This window comes from Neoarius graeffei, chromosome 24 (genome assembly GCF_027579695.1).
Source record: "Neoarius graeffei isolate fNeoGra1 chromosome 24, fNeoGra1.pri, whole genome shotgun sequence".
Lineage (NCBI taxonomy): Eukaryota > Metazoa > Chordata > Actinopteri > Siluriformes > Ariidae > Neoarius > Neoarius graeffei.
The window spans coordinates 3,450,707-3,463,099 of record NC_083592.1 but is presented as its reverse complement, the minus strand read 5'-3'; the positions used below and the strand labels follow the sequence as shown (position 1 = coordinate 3,463,099).

The 12,393-nt window shown below is 41.7% G+C and overlaps 1 long non-coding RNA gene across 1 annotated transcript; it reads left to right on the top strand.

The window, feature by feature from the left end:
- Positions 1–11,258: 11,258 nt before the first annotated feature.
- LOC132872438 (uncharacterized) lies at positions 11,259–11,900 on the top strand. Its single transcript, XR_009651441.1, has 3 exons — positions 11,259–11,393; positions 11,507–11,578; positions 11,709–11,900. It is a non-coding gene; the product is annotated as an uncharacterized LOC132872438 (long non-coding RNA).
- Positions 11,901–12,393: the final 493 nt, after the last annotated feature.

Below are 12,393 nucleotides of genomic sequence, written 5' to 3'. Positions count from 1 at the left end.
CAACATATCAGATATTGAAACTGAGAAATTTTATTAATTTCTGCTCATTTTGAATTTAATGCCAGAAACAAGTCTCAGAAAAGCTGGTACAGGGCAACAAAAGACTGAAAAAGTATCATGCTGAAAACCCCCCAAAACAATTTGGTTACTTGGCAACAGGTCAGTAAGATGATTGGGTATAAAATGGCCCTCCCAGAGAAGCGGAGTTTCTCAGAAGTAAAGATGGGGAGGGGTTCACCACTCTGTGAAAGACTGCGTGGGCAAACAGTGCAGTAATTTAAGAATAACGATCCACAATGTAAAACTGCACAGAATTTGGGGATCACATCATCTATGGTCCATAATATCATGAAAAGATTCAGAGAATCTGGAGAAATCTCTGTCTGCAAGACACAAGGCTGAAAACTGACATTGTATGCCTGTGATCATCTCTGCGGTCCTCTCCTGGTCTGCAAACATCATGGCAGTTATCAAGAAGGCCCAGCAGTGACTACACTTCCTGAGAGTGCTCAGGAAGAACAACCTGGATGGTAAGCTGCTGGAGACCTCCTACAGATCCTGCATTGACGTACTGCATCTCTGTGTGCTATGCCAGCTGCACTGAAGCAGACAGGAAGAGGCTGCAGAGAGTGATTAAGACAGTGCAGAAAATCATCGGCCACCCTCTCCCCACCTTGGACGACATCTACAACTCTCGCTGCCTCACCAGAGCAAGAAATATTGTTTAGGACAGTTTTCACCCGAGGCATCATTTGTTTGACCTGCTGCCCTCTGGGAGGCGCTAGAGGTGCATCAGGTCCAGGACTAACCCTGCTGAATGCTAATATGCACTTACCCCACTCCTTGTTGACTGTTCCATATTATTTATTGTCTATCATTAGTTATCTACCTCAATAGTGCAATAATAACAAATGCAATATGGACTTTATGGTGGTGTTTTTTTTGGAGATGTATGTTGTTTGTATTGTATGTTTTGGGTACTGTTCTATTTTATGTGGTCTTGTGTGGGTGGGTTGTTGTTGTTGTTTTTTGTCTGTTCTATTCCGATGTGGTCTTGTTCTATTTTTATGTGGTCTTGCACTTTAAGGTTAGCTTTTAATTTCGTTGTACTTGGTACAATGATAAATTCTGATTCTGTGATCTTCAGGCCCTCAGGAGACACTGCATTAAAAGCAGACACATGTCTGTAGTGGAAATCACTGTATGGGCTCAGGAGCACTTCAGAAAACCATCGTCTGTGGAAACACTTCATTACTGCATCCACAAACGCAAGTTAAAACCAGATATAAACAATATCCATAAACCCCGCCCCCTTCTCTGGGCCCGAGATCTTTTACGATGGACTGAGGCGAAGTGGAAAACTGTCCTGAGGTCTGATGAATCAAAAGTAGAAATTTTTTTTAGAAATCATGGACCCCACATCCTCCAGGCTAAAGAGGAGAGGGACCATCCGGTTTGTTATCAGTGCACATCAGTGGCAGCTGATAGTCTTTCAAACAGGGGAGGCTGGTCGGTTACGATATTTCCAGATTTTAAAAGAAAAAAGAAAAAAAAACATCAATTTTGCCCATACTCTTACCTCTGATCTGGCTGATTGTTGGCAGGGTCATAAACTGTGAAATAACAGGTTCTTTTGGCCCATTAGCCTACTGTCCAATATACATGATGGTGGTGTTGGGGGGGTATACTTTAACAATTTATATTTTAAAATTGTGGCATGTTTAAAAATTGATTATTGAAAGCAGCTCTTTGTCAGGAACCTCAGCAGTAACAGCAGAGTGTTCTGGAATAGGCACAAGCACTGACCTTGGGGAGCCAAACATAGAGCTGGGGGCCACACATTTCATTCAATGACACTTTCCCTATATTTTACTTATTTTGACTGAGAAATGTTTTATTGACAATTTTGATAACCCTTCACTTTTAATCCAGGTCTGTAGTGTGAAATGTTCTCGGCTGTGTTTTTGTTTAAAAATGTTTTCCAAATTGTAGCTGTGTTTAATTCATATCCAGAAAAATATATATTCCAATATAATATCTCATCTCATCTCATTATTTCTAGCCGCTTTATCCTGTTCTACAGGGTCGCAGGCAAGCTGGAGCCTATCCCTATTCCACTACGGGCGAAAGGCGGGGTACACCCTGGACAAGTCGCCAGGTCATCACAGGGCTGACACATAGACACAGACAACCATTCACACTCACATTCACACCTACGCTCAATTTAGAGTCACCAGTTAACCTAACCTGCATGTCTTTGGACTGTGGGGGAAACCGGAGCACCCGGAGGAAACCCACGCGGACACGGGGAGAACATGCAAACTCCACACAGAAAGGCCCTCGCCGGCCACGGGGCTCGAACCCGGACCTTCTTGCTGTGAGGCGACAGCGCTAACCACTACACCACCGTGCCGCCCCCAATATAAACATTTTAAATAGATTCTATATTTTTGGTCCATCCATGACATATTACTAAAGTAGCCTATTTACTGTTGTTGATGTGGGTCACTTGCTGTTAGCCAATTCACTTTCTCGTACCAGGAGAGCTGAAAGGAACGAGTATTATTCCCTACCTTTTTCACCAAGTCAATTTGGTCTACCCTGCTCTTTAATTTAAATTTTTTCCTTGAAAGGAAGACTGGCAAATGGCTTTGCCAAAATTAAATCAGCAATGCTTGGCATCCGTGCGCAGCTTTCTTGCTAGCTGACTAGCCCCCTCAAGTTCAAGTTCAGTCACTCAAATGAAATTTCTGGAACTAAGATAGCAAACTTGACAACACTATATTTACACTTTATTTACAATGAAAATATATACAAACTATGCATGTTCTCCCCGTGTCCGCGTGGGTTTCCTCCGGGTGCTCCGGTTTCCCCCACAGTCCAAAGACATGCAGGTTAGGTTAACTGGTGACTCTAAATTGAGCGTAGGTGTGAATGTGAGTGTGAATGGTTGTCTGTGTCTATGTGTCAGCCCTGTGATGACCTGGCGACTTGTCCAGGGTGAACCCCGCCTTTCACCCATAGTCAGCTGGGATAGGCTCCAGCTTCCCTGCGACCCTGTCGAAGGATAAAGCGGCTAGAGATAATGAGATGAGATGAATATATACAAACTAAAAAAGCTGGTAGAAACCGTATGTAATGAATGAAATCAAAATGCAAGCTGATCTCTTACAATACACCACAGCACTTGCGAATCCGCATGGGACTGAACTGAAATTCACCACTGCCTGTCTATATTTGAAACGAGCTGTCAATCAAAGAAAATATCCGGCCGCTTTCACCAATCACCAGTCTCCTCGCGGAAACTGCCATGTCCCTCCCACTGTGAGGCTGGGAGTCCGTGGGAGGGCATTTTCGCAGTATTTGTCCAATAACCGTCTTGCATTTTGAGATTGACAAGCGCATAGCTCCCAAATGCCATTGAAGTGCACTTAATCTGGGCTGCATCGCGCTGTCACGAGGGGGAAAAACTCACGCACACATTAGGCGAACTGGGGAAAGTTATAACGGAATGATTTCGCACTGTAGTGGGTTGAGCACATATATTTCTATGATTCTGGATCTGAAATAGCAATGTTATAAGGTCGGCTATAACATAAGCCTAGCGCAATTCATCCTACACGATGTTCGTCATTTTTAGAGGAGGCTGAGCCTCCCTCGTTGTCTTGGACTAATCGCCCGTGGTACACAGCTCAAAAGCAGCATCTGTGATGGTATGAGGGGGCATTAGTGCACATGACATGGGGAGCTTGTACATCTGGGAAGGCATCATTAATGCTGAATGATATAAACACGTTTCAGAGCAACAGGGCTGCCATCCAGACAAAATCTTTTTCAGGGAAGGCCTTCCTTCTTCCAAACGACTTTCTGCACGTATTAAAACTGCACGGCTCTGTTGTAAAAGGGTCCAGGTGCTAAACTGGCCTGCTGCGGTCCAGACCTGTCTCCCATTTAAAACATTTGGTGCATTATGAAGTGCAAAATACAACAAAGAAGACCCCGACCTGTTGAGTAACTGAAATCGTATATCAGGTAAGAATGGGAAAACATTTCTCTTTCAAAACTACAGCAATTGGTCTCCTCAGTTCCCAAACGTTTACAGAGTGTTGCTAAAAGTAGAGGTGATGCAACACAGTGAAAAACACGCCCCTGTCCCAACTTTTCTGAAACGTGTTGCTGACATTACATTTTTTTTTTTTTATAAATGAGCATATATTTAAATTCCATCCATCCATTACCGCTTATTCTGTGCAGGGTCGTGGGTGAGCTGGAGCTTATTCCAGCTAACTATGGGTGAGAGGCGGGGTTCACCCTGGACAAGTGGTCAGGTCATCACAGGGCTGACACATAGAGACACACAACCATTCACACTCACATTCACACCTACAATCAATTTAGAGCCACCAATTATCCTAACCTGCATGTCTTTGGACTGTGGGGGAAACCGGAGCACCCGGAGGAAACCCACACAGACATGGGGAGAACATGCAAACTCCACACGGAAAGCCCCTGTCGGCCACTGGGCTCGAACCCAGAACCTTCTTGCTGTTAGATGACAGTGCAAACCACTACGCCACCATGCCGCCAATATTTAAATAATTTTTTTTTTAATTTAAAAATTATTTATTTAAATATTCGCTTGTCGAACCAATAACACTGGCTCAGACCCGTTGCAACAAAGTAGGCAGACTTGGCAATTGCTTAGGGCCCCAGCCCTCGAAGGGCCCCCGCTGCCGAACGACTGGTTATGTATTCAATAGCAATGACAACTTTTTGAGCGTGGCAGCGCAGCGCCTAATGACACTTGTTGAAATACCCTAGTTCCAAGGGGGGCCCCCTAATGCACAACAGTGCCTCCCTACATGCTTTGGCCGAAAAGTGCAATGACAGTCTGTCAACCCCTCAATGCCCATCTCCGTCCAGTCAAGTGGTTGCAGAGCTCCGTGGCAAAAAAAACCCAAAATCAAATCTCATCTCATTATCTGTAGCCGCTTTATCCTGTCCTACAGGGTCGCAGGAAAGCTGGAGCCTATCCCAGCTGACTACGGGCGAAAGGCGGGGTACACCCTGGACAAGTCGCTAGGTCATCACAGGGCTGACACATAGACACAGACAACCATTCACACTCACATTCACACCTACGGTCAATTTAGAGTCACCAGTTAACCTAACCTGCATGTCTTTGGACTGTGGGGGAAACCGGAGCACCCGGAGGAAACCCACGCGGACACGGGGAGAACATGCAAACTCCGCACAGAAAGGCCCTCGCCGGCCACGGGGCTCGAACCCGGACCTTCTTGCTGTGAGGCGACAGTGCTAACCGCTACACCACCATGCTGCCCCAAAATCAAATATGAAGCGAAATTACCCCTGAGGGAGCCAGAAGAGAAAGAAGAAAAGGGAAGAGGAAGACAGAAAAAGCAAGACACTGGTAAGTGAGAATGTACACACTCATTAATACCAAGCGGGTCGACAAGCAAATTTGGTAGCTAGCTTACGTTAATGGTAGTTATCTTGTAGACTGTGTTTATAACAGTGATGTAAACATTGTCATGCACAACAGGCTTACAAACTTGCAAGGACTGGCTAAAAATTCTAATATGTGCCACACAAATAGGTGAAAGACTGTCAACTTCTCCCAGATTAACTTATTGTGTTTATCAAAATGTCATAGTCAGAGTTAGTTTCAGCGAGCTGCATGGCTTTCATCAGAAGTAGCTAGTGTGTCGTGAGCATGAATGGAGTAGGACAGGAGATGGCTCACAAGAAAGCTCTTTTTTACATAAATAGGCTAAGTTTGTGACCTTGGTTGGATATTAATGCAGTAATTTAGCTAAGAAACCCGAACTTTCTGCAAGGAAGCCCTGCTGCAATCAGCACGGCTAATGGCTACGACATGGCAAGTTTGCTTTGCTTGTGTCTCTGTATTGTTTTTGCTTCCACTGAGAAGCTACTAGACTTGTACAGCAATTTAAGCATTGCACTACGTTTACTTCTTACACTTCCTGTGTCAGTTGCCTCAAGTGAGAGGAGCTTTTCAGCTCTGAAGCTTATTAAGAACTATATGAGGTCCGCCATGGGCCAAGAGAGGCTCTCCGGACTGGCACTGATGTCAATTGAATGTGATGTCCACAGGTCTTTGTACATGGAGGGTATTGTGGCTGCCTTTGCTGAAGCCAAAGCCCGCAAGCAGCAGTTTTAGACATTTTGCCCATGATTCTAGTTGTGTATTCTTAAATTTTTGTGTTTTTCTATACCTTTTGCACTTTTCTGTGTGTGCTGGTTCTTATTAAGATTCTTATTCATGTTTGTAATCATTTAATCACCATTTGAAGTTATTTCTACTTGTGTATATACTGTAAATATTTAGTGGTGTTATTTGTACATTTTATATTACTTTTGTCTTATTTTCATATTTGATTTATATATATATATATATATATGTGTGTGTGTGTGTGTGTGTATTTTGTCTATTCTTGTGTTTAATTGGGTTTGATAATTATTTATAATAATGTAAAGAGTTAATTTATTAAGTAAAAATCGTAAGAATGATTACAATATGTGTGATGTTTATTTATTAAGTCTTCAGTGGGTAGGCGGCCATAAGGCCTTTCGTCGAGGGGGGGATAATTATGGGCCCCAGATCCCCCTTTGCCTAGGGCCCCCAAATAGCTTGAAACGGGCCTGCACTGGCTATACAGTTTGTTGGCTGAGGAGGAAAATATACATCACTTACCACAGTTAGGTGGCTAGCTTGTTGCGAACAAAAAAATGAACATGGAGGAATCCAAGTCGAACGTGTCGAGGTGGAACACGACGTCATTCCAACCTGCAACTGACCTCCTACAGGGAAAGTGGAATGCAGCATAACCCCCCGAGTAACAGCGCTGAGGGTAAATCACACTGATTTATAGCAGCTAGAGAATGTGTAGGGTGACAAGCACAGGCCTTCTGCTTCGACCTCCTGATGAAGTGACTTTCAGAATTACTCTGGACAGAGACCAATTCTGACTGGACTGATCTCAGGCTCGGCTCTTGCGCGGACTTGTGTGCACTTTGACTTGGCTGCAGTAAATGCCTGGATAAATGCAATGCTTGACTTCTGCTTGTGACTCTACTAGTGCCATAAACAGTCTCAGCACAGACTGCATTTCAGATCTGTAGATTGGTACAGGGGTTTAAGGCGTTTCCTTTCAGGAAAGCATGAACGTGCACTTATGGAAAGTCCATTCGTATCTTTCAGAAAGCAGAAAAACACAGCCACATTAGCTGTACTTGTTGAATGGCTACTTTTTAGCAGGCCCTGTAGAAAATGCACGTCTTCCAGTGCCAGACACACACAGTTTGTAAGAACAAAGCTCTGACAGGATAAATAGTCTCTAATACTGTTGATCCACAGACCATCAGCCATATAGTTAAGAGTCATCCAGATGTGAGGGGCGGATTTAACCTCAGGAGGACGATTCCCAAAAGGATCTGCAATAACATGCCATGAAGGTGTTTTAGTCATGAATGTGCCTTCATGTCCCATAAATGTTTGTTGGACCTTCTCAGGACGCAGCAAGTGCACTTTTATCAAGAGCCAGGTTTGATGTGTTGCACCAAACGAAACAGTAAGTTAGGCACATCCGAGTTAACACACGCTCACCATTCGCCTCATTAAGCTCTCTCATGCAGGTATCCATACAGCCAGTCATGTGGCAGCAGGGCAATGCATAAAGTCAGACAGGTCCTGGTCAAGAGCGTCAGTTAATGTTCACCTCAAACATCAGGAATGTCTGACTGCCCCCTACTGGTCAACTACTGCCCTGCCATGCAAGTTCACTGAAACACTCCCAGAAAATGTGGACAATCCAACAACACTTTTTTTTTTTTATCAGTGTAAAATATAAATATATCAGAATGAGAACAGTGTGAAAGCCACAGCAGTGCTATATTTCCAAATACTTTCTGAGAGTTTTTCCAAATGTTACATTACACTGACCACAGTCATGATAATAACTATTTATCCACACGTATCTTCATTTCCACTTCACCTACACTGATGAAACTGTGGAACAGAAGTAACAATCCAACAAAAGACTTATTATTATAGTTTAGATTATAACCCTCGACTCACTGTGAATGAAAGTGAGCAGCCAATAATGAGATAAAAATGACACTGTGCTGATGAACGTGCACTAAATTTCATTCACTGTTCACCGTACCTGCAGACTGGGAGGAGTTTCTTTCTTTACAGGATACACAAAAATAAATATATAAAATAAACCATTAATAAACAAGAAATATTATCAAAATCCTTCTCCAAGCTGCTGTGCTGAACCACGCAGGTGTCGGTGTGTTTCTGCAGCTCCTCAGCTGGGACTTTCAGAATGCTCCTCTTCTGGAAGCTTCCATCCTGGTTGGGTAACGTCTCTGTGAGCTCCATATCAGGATGGACTGCAGAGAGAGAGAGAAGAACAGGAGAGTAAAAAGAAACATGAAGGAGAAATGATTGTGCAAATGTTCATCAAGAACTTTATGGAGGAGAAATATATGATCTCTATTGAAGACATTTTACATATATTTCCAAGAGGAAAGACAAGGTGGAATGTCTTACCTTTTCACTCCATAACACACACACTTCTTTATCCACCTGAGACACTTGTTCTCCAAAGAGTTCTTCCAAAATTTATTCTGAAAAGAGAAGAAGCATCATCTCCCTCTGGAGTTTGGTAAAAGAGAGCTTTAGTGTTAGCTGTAGTCGAGGAGATGTTATAGATCCAGACATCTCCATCGTAGCCATGTTGATAACAGCCTCTAACCTCCATCATCATCCATCAGACTGAAACGTGTCTCCACAACCCAACAGATTTATTTGTACCGTTTCTGAACTGAAGAAACATACAGCCATTTCAACAAACATTCAGATTATCCTCATAAAATTAAACAGCATTATTACAGTCAAACGGAGGACAGTGTACACGGTTAGCGGTTCATTCACTGTCAGTAAATACTGTAATAAACACCATCTAACAACGTTCTGAAAAACACACACATGCAGTTCTGTCCCTGCTTTGTTTATTGTCTCCAGATATTAAACTGTAAATCACTTAGAAATGACTAACCCTAACCCTACATTTAAAGATTTGCAGAGATTTTTGGCGAAAACAAAAACCAAACCCTCAGTGTGAACAGACCTGGTTTTGATAGATGAGAGGAAAACTAACGCCATTACAAATCTGTCAAAAGGAAAATGCTCTGGTGTTATTTTACAGCCACATGTTATGAAGTGATGCGTCCACACCTTCAATTCCACAGCCACAGCATCCTGTTTAGGGGCAACAACATGTTCGTTAACAGGAAACAAACCTCGATTTATCATCATTTCTCATTTTATAATGCCTGAAGGAAGTGTGGACTCTTTCCCCTGCTGTGTGGGACTGTGTTCTCTCTGTGCAGGAAACATTTCACTGCTGAGGGGGATGTGAACATGTGCACTCACTCACTACATTTACATGCACATAGAGAGAATCGAATTTCTGCCGTTGCTCGACTGAAATCGAAGTTCAAAATGCCATGTATACACCTTAATTCGGCTGAAATTGAACCGAACTTGATTTCTCGGAATCGAGCTACACGACCTAGTTTATGCGATTTCTGCCGAGCTACTTTGTGCATGTATACCCTATCGAGCTAGTTGTCGAGCTACTTCCGGAAGTGACGAGTGACGAGACCACAAGCGGGAAACACAACAGCCTCGGTCGGCATGACAACCAATCATGACAACGGCATGAATCTTTTCTTTTTGTGGCATTGTTTGCACTGTTAAAATTTAGCTCACTTACTGTATCACCAAATACATCTGTACAGCTGTTGCATAGCTGTGAATTGTGTACATAAACAAGTCATTGTATTTGTGTGTGTGTGTGTGTATATATGTCCAACATCTGAAGAATGTCAATAAAAACAAAACAATTGAACTTTTTGTGTGTTTATTAAGACATAAGTTAAATTGTAAGCAAAAAAAAATTTTTTTTTGTAAGCAAAAAATGGACTTTAGAAAAATATTATTGTGCAAAATAAGTTGTCTTACAAAACAGTGGTCTGCGCCGGTGTTCTGAAATTTCATCCTACCCATGAAAACGTCCTACCCGAGTTAACTGCGCATGCATACAACGGCGAATTCACAGGGCCATAATTTTCTGCTACTGTATTACACAAGGTTAGTTTCTTGTATTTTTAATACCTTCTATGACCAGTATTCAATGCATATGTTTGACAGTCAAAAAGTTCAACTTGCCACGTGCATGATATGTGTTTGAATGCAGTTTGAATAGCTAATACTGCGAAGCATTGTCATTTTCATGTAGTCATAAAACTTGCTCATGCGCCTACGAAATTAGCCCAGACTTTGCAGTTTGCGAGACGAAATACATCTTTACAATACATTATCTCACTGTGTAGCCTAAGCTAGTTTACAAGACGATGTACGTTTTTATGATACATGATATGATTGTTTCTGAGAGCATGCAGTTCGATGTGTAATAGCTCTGTTTACCAGCTGTTTCGAAACTTACTCAGTAGCCTACCTTTACATTAGCGCAGGGTTTGCATGTCTCTGGTATTACATAGGCTCGTTTGCAAGTCTCTATGATACACTCTCAAAAGAGATGTGTTAAAAACAACACATATTTAACACATCAGCGTGTTTATATAAGGACAACACAGTTTGTGTTAATAAATGTGTTGAACTCTATAACACAGTAACTGTGTTGAACTATTTAACACACTAGTGTGTTAAAACAACACAGTTTGTGTTTTATTTATTTAATAAAACACAAACTGTGTTGTTTTAACACACTAGTGTGTTAAATAGTTCAACACAGTTAGTGTTATAGAGTTCAACACATTTATTAACACAAACTGTGTTGTCCTTATATAAACACGCTGATGTGTTAAATATGTGTTGTTTTTAACACATCTCTTTTGAGAGTGTATTGACCTACAGTCATTTTAACATTACTGTACAGACATGGAAAGTAAATGGGATCAGGTGCATGCCCTCCTGACAGAAGGCACATACCCCTCGGGGTATGGAAAAAGTCAGAGGCAAAACCTGAGGAGATATGCCTCCAAATTCAGAGTAAGGGGTTAGTATCACAAGTCTATGATGCATGTTATTTAGAATACTGTATGTGGCGATAACGCATTATTAAAGTAATGTATCATGAACAGAAAAAGATCTCTGGTTTGGTAATAAGAAGGTGTTGAAAAAGAGGGAGGAAGCCAGGAGACTTTTCATGGAGTTCCATTCCTCCCCCATGGGAGGTCATACTGGCATCCTTAAAACATGGGCAGCAATCTCTTCCAGGTTCTACTGGACCGGGATGTCTGTAGACATAAAAAATTGGGTATGTTTTTTTTTAATGTTTTTTTTGTTTGTTTGTTTGTTTGTTTGTTTGTTTAATATAAACTGACTGTCACACACAAATAATGTTAATAATGTCGTTTATATATTTTCAAGATCTTAGAATGTGACAGATGCCAAAAGGTTGGAAAACCATTGACTGCAGTGGGGGAGTTGCAGCCGATAAAGGTAAATACATATTAATACTCGTGCAAAACTATACAGTAGGTAACAATAGTGTGAAATCACATTCTCCCTATGTCCTTATGGGAGGTGAACAGTTTAGTGTTATGGTTATCTTTATATTACTTTTTTTTAGGTCTCTGGCGTGTGGGATTTGATTGGGATCGACCTTACTGGACCACTTCCCAAAACTGTCAATGGCTTTCAATACATTTTGACAGCTACTGATTTTTTTTCCAAGTGGGTGGAAGCTTTTCCACTCAAGTCCAAATCAGCTGCAGAAGTTGCAAGATTTATTCACGTTTTCATAAAGTTAATAAATATATTTTGCCACACTTTTTCTTTGTATTTGTTTTAGTGAAGGAACTCTGGGCGGCTAAAGACCGCGGCAAAGTTGAAGTAGTTGTTGGACCATATTCACTGTACTGTAATAATTTGCTACCACCCTGAACACAGAGGAAGCAGATATTTATGGGGATTTGATATCTATAATAATGTGCTACCACCTAATGGAGGGAAGCAGATATTTATAGGGGTTATATGTCTATAATAATTTGCTACCACCCTGAACACAGAGGAAGCAGATATTTATGGGGATTTGATATCTATAATAATGTGCTACCACCTAAAAGATGGAGGGAAGCAGATATTTATAGGGGTTATATGTCTATAATAATTTGCTACCACCCTGAACACAGAGGGAAGAAGATATATGTGCTGGTAGGATATTTTCACAAGGTAGGACAAAATATCAGATACAGCTATAAATTTCCGCTACGGGTAGGAAGAAATTATAGGTAGGAAGAAATTTCAGAACACCG